Source organism: Corvus kubaryi, unplaced genomic scaffold (assembly GCF_017639235.1).
Source record: "Corvus kubaryi isolate FWS band 111438036 unplaced genomic scaffold, C.kubaryi_AGA036_p1.0 37392, whole genome shotgun sequence".
Classification (NCBI taxonomy): Eukaryota; Metazoa; Chordata; class Aves; order Passeriformes; family Corvidae; genus Corvus; species Corvus kubaryi.
Window position 1 is genome coordinate 4,061,970 of NW_024581131.1, and position 4,655 is coordinate 4,066,624.

Sequence of the window (4,655 nt, forward strand, 5' to 3'; positions counted from 1 at the left end):
TTCCGGGACTATGCTTGCTAACCTATGACAGATGTCTCTGCAGGAAGAGGAGGACTACAGGTAATGCTCCACTACCTTGTGGATCTGTCTTGGTCAAGGTGACTTGAATTCCTGCAAATGTTTTCTGCCTGCCCTCTGATGTTCTCTGTGTTATAATTGCTGAGATCTGGTCTCTTTGGTCAGTGTTTTCTCTCACTGTTGCTTATTTAAAGCTGTCCACTGAAAGCTCCACTGTGTGACAATTGCCATCTCTTGCATTTCTGTTCTACCCTTTTTTCCCATTTGGGGCCTGCTTAAGAAGGGAAAAGTTGATGTGTTTCAAATAAGTGACTGTTGAATATCTTGAAATGATGTACAAATTTTATTGTTTTCATATTTGTTGTACAGGAAATTTCAGTACATGTCTGTAATATTTTTAATGGTTTGATTTGTTTTTAAAAATATAAAAATAACAATTAAAAAGCATCATCCCAGAGCACTTTTTGTCTTCTTTTTCCTTTGTTGGGATTTTGTTTTGAATAAAATTAATTTGCTAAAATACCCATTTCATAAGGACTTCATAATGGAAAGTGGGCCCCCATCCTCTGGGGTGGCACTTGAGTCAGTTGTGTATTGCAGTCACTGGAGCTCCTTGGGAGGGTGTTAATCTGTCTTTCAGACTTCCCTGGCAGGCCCTGGATCTGATATTACTGTGTCCTGGCAGTTGGTAGCTTCTCTAAATGAACAGCTTGATTCCAGGTAAAGAAACGGGACCATCATCCAAGGTCCATCAAAAGATTTCCATTCACTGAAATAGCCTTGGGGGAGGACCAATGTTTCTAGGATTTCTTTGCTTCCAGAGAAACAAGAGTGAGGACTTTTTCATCTCTTTGTGTTGTCTGGAGGTGGTGATAGAAGGAGATGCAGAAATACCTTTGCGATGTTATAGCTGGCTGCTGGATTACAGATCACCTGTCTGTAGATGCATAGAAGATTATCTCAGTTAAGTCCCTTTCTCCTAAAATTATTTAGTTGCCATTCCTGACTGCCATCTGAATCACTCCTGAGGAGGATCACATGCCTGGAGTGTGATACTGGCACACAGCAGCTCTCCAGTTCATCACAGGGTGCTTACACTGGAGTAAATCTTGTGATCCTCCATGGCAACTGCTGTGTTCTGTTTCTGAAACGCCTGCATGGTGAGATGGGAAGAGCCAAGTGTGATTGTCTTGTCATTACTCGGTGGGACTGTGTGCCAGCCACATGACGGTGGTCTTAGCCTTGTAATATTAGAACTTCAGGAAAGCCAGCTGTTTTGGCTGTCATTTGGAGCCTTTGTCTGTTTGGGTGGGTAGAGATGAACCTGAATATCTGGGAATCACATTCTGTACCTGGTCTTGTCATGTGTTAGTTTTACTGCCTTGGAGATTAGAGATGGAGGTCAGAGAGGAGAGGATGTAATGTTTCTGCCCTGTTCTGGGCTTAATAAATGGGATGTATCGATGCTGCCTGTGCATGCCCTTCCTGGATGGGTGTTATCAGGCAGCAAATGGAGTTTGGAGATGAACATGTGAGTGTTTTTGTGGAAAAGGGTCAGAAATGGGGGCTTGGGAGGGAAAAACACCTGAAAACTTTGCACAGTATGCTATTCTGAAGCAAAAAGAGCGAACCAAGGACTTAACACCTCCTGGGTTTTCTGAGTAAAAACTAATTAAAAAATGCAGGTGTAATCACTATGGTCAAGTGGTGGAATGTGGGGCAAGCGAAGATCAAGAGTTTACTTGCTTCTGAGGTGGGCAGGTACAGTGTTCTCCACTCTCCTGTACTCACCAGAAAAGTTACTGTACTTTCTTTCTTCTTTTACTGTGACACTGCTTCAGGGAGTCTCTTTCAGCACCTCACGTAAGAACTCATGGTGTTGAAAAACCTCTGCCTGCAAACTGTTCTGTTTTCAGCACTTTGCAAAGTGTTTTTGATGTTGGTACCAAACTGCCTCTCTCCAATCTTGTGCTTCATTCCATTTTCCTTACCCTTGGACTTGGCAAACTGCTTGCCCATGCCAGCCTCCTGCCTGCGAGGGAGGAGGAGGCAAATGAAGCAGAAAACCTGAGTTGGAAGCACCAGGAGGAGCTGCTTCCTGCCTGCATTGTTAGCTGAAGGGAAGGAGCTGTTAGAGCATATCACATGGGGGAGAAGCTGGGAGCCCTTCTCAAGCTATTTCTTAGATCTGAAGAAAAAGATTATGAATCCAGGCCTGTTTTTCTTTGTCCCCGTTACTTAGCAGAACAGAATTTATTCATTCAAATTGCTTTCCCTGGGTTTATTTCATTTTAAATTAATATACATAATTTCCTGACAGCCAAAAGCAACACTAGCAAATTATCCCCTCTTGCTGAGAAAAGATAGTCTAGTTTGATCCCAGGTGACTTACTCGAATTCATGTTTTATCTCCAACTTCCCAAGTAATCAGAGAAAAGCCAGATTGTTTGGAGCAATGTTCAAGGGTAGTGCTGGTGTCTTGTGGACATCCCTGGTATATTAATAGTGCTGACGAGGATTTCTAGGGACACACAAGAGCTGTGTGCTCAGTGTGTGAGGGACAGAGCGCTCTTCACACACAGTGCCAGTCTGTGCTCGTTTCACCACAGGGCAGGATGGACAGGAAATCAGGGATCCTCTCTAAGGGATTTCTAGACTTCTTTTATTTTTTTGTCTGGCAGATTTTTGATGTGGTGATTTCAGAGCTGGGAATATGCTATCAGAAGAAAACAGGTTTTATGATAATGATCTAATGTCAGCTCTGATTAAGGTATGTATCTATGTAAGAGGTGGTTGTTGTCAAGCCAGAAAGGAAATATATCCTGTTCATTTCTGGTTTAAGCCTCCAGATGGCACATGATACCGCTGGTCTTTCCAAGGAAAGCTTTCCCTGCCGGGCTGCTCCTTTTTCACTTCCTTCCCAGGTTCTGATAACCTCCCTCCTCTCCTTCTGCTGTTTCCCTTTCCTTCTCCTTGCCCATGCCGCTTGCTAAGCCCGGGCCGCCGTGCCTGTGTATGGCCGTCTGCCTGCTCCACAGGGATATATATGTAGAGTGTTATCCACCTGGCCAGGTGACTTTTTCAGAAACTCCTAAGCTCAGTAATAGCCTGATAATGCCAAATAATCCTTTGCTACCTTGGGAAGTGTTCTTACGCTTCAGTGTTGCTGACACCTCGGCATTTTCTGATGGTATGTGTATTCCAAGGTGTAAGGGCTCTGGCTGGCACCAGCCTGGAGCTGGTTATTCAGCATTACCAGCTGTGTGCTCATTTCCCAGGTTATCAGTCTGCTCCACAGCTGTTCCCAGCAATAACAGATTTATGGGATTGCTGAACACAGTGCAGATACATCAATAAAGACAGCAAACAGTGACGTGCTTGCTCGTACTACTCAATACGCTTAACAGTTAAAAGGCTGTTTCATTTAATGGATCTGTTTGTGTGTAACACTAAATGTGACTTTTCCCTGCCTTTTTTTACACAGGTCCTTGGGGAGATTTTAAATGTAGCTTTTAAAGCATCCGGCAACATCTGCTGAGTGATTTTGGCTTCCTCTGTCTCCCACTTGAAATACGGTGAGATTTCAATACAAAGCTCTAGTGATAGATCCATTTTTTACCAACGAGGCAGTAATGGAGATGGGTGTGTGAGGGAGCTCTAAATCTTCTGGAAGATCTATCTGCAACTGCCCAGCTGCTTACAAATCCTTCAGCCTTTGAGCAAGGAGTAAATCAAAACTAGAAATAACATTTCACATCAGAACTTCCCATGCTCGTGTATCAGCACTGGTCCTGTGGAAGACCTGCTCTGAGCAGGATTTGGCTGAGCTGAACAGCTCTCAGATGCTGCCTCCTGGCCTGAGTGATGCTCCCAGTGCTGATAGTGACAGGCCAGGTTGTCACGTGCTGAAGGAAAGCTGAGTTCTGGAGGCCACTTACCAAAATACAAAGAAAAATTTGTGACTAATATAGATCAGTCAAACCTTTAAACTCATTGTAATTTAATTATAAGCCAGGTCTAAAGCTACTGAATTGGTTTTCCTCTTCATGAGGATCTAAAGTGTGACTGAGATGCCAGAAAATACATTTCATATTGTTTGTTGCAATCAATATTTTCTTGTGTCAAGTCACTAGCATCACATTAGTACCAATCATGTTATTTGTGTTAAGACACTTGATGTTGCCACTTGGTATTTTGAAAATGAGCTTTTCAAGGTTTTAGAAGGTGTTACCTTTAAAAAATGCCACTAAAGAAAGATTTGAACAGTTCCACCTGGCAAAAATCATTCTTGGGAATTTCTATTTTATTTATTCACCATTTGGACAGATTTTTAAAGCAATTGAAGGTAAAGATGAACATGGCTGTTTCAATCAGCATTTAGGAAAGTATTCCAAGTTTGTTTCCTAAAATGTGTTTTTTAGTCAAAGGGACTGAAATACTGAGAAATCCAAAGAAAGCTCTGGTTCCTGTGACATGTGGAACACGACCTTATCTCTCCTCCCCCATTCTTGCAAGTCAGACAAGAGAGGAATGTAAGCATATGTAGAGCAGGCAGTTTCCATGGGGCCTTGGCAAACCAAGCTTTTTTTTCCCTCTCTCTTTCCCCCTCTCTCTTTCCCCCTCTCTCTTTCCCCCTC

General features: G+C 42.9%; 1 long non-coding RNA gene across 1 annotated transcript in view; it reads left to right on the forward strand.

Moving 5' to 3' along the window:
* The first annotated feature begins 2,953 nt into the window (after window positions 1-2,953).
* The window catches only part of LOC121669589, an 8,968-nt gene continuing 7,266 nt past the window's right edge, over window positions 2,954-4,655 (forward strand). Inside the window, exons 1-2 of the long non-coding RNA XR_006017813.1 lie at window positions 2,954-3,090; window positions 3,503-3,593. This is a non-coding gene — a long non-coding RNA (uncharacterized LOC121669589). The remainder of the gene's footprint in view (window positions 3,091-3,502; window positions 3,594-4,655) is intronic.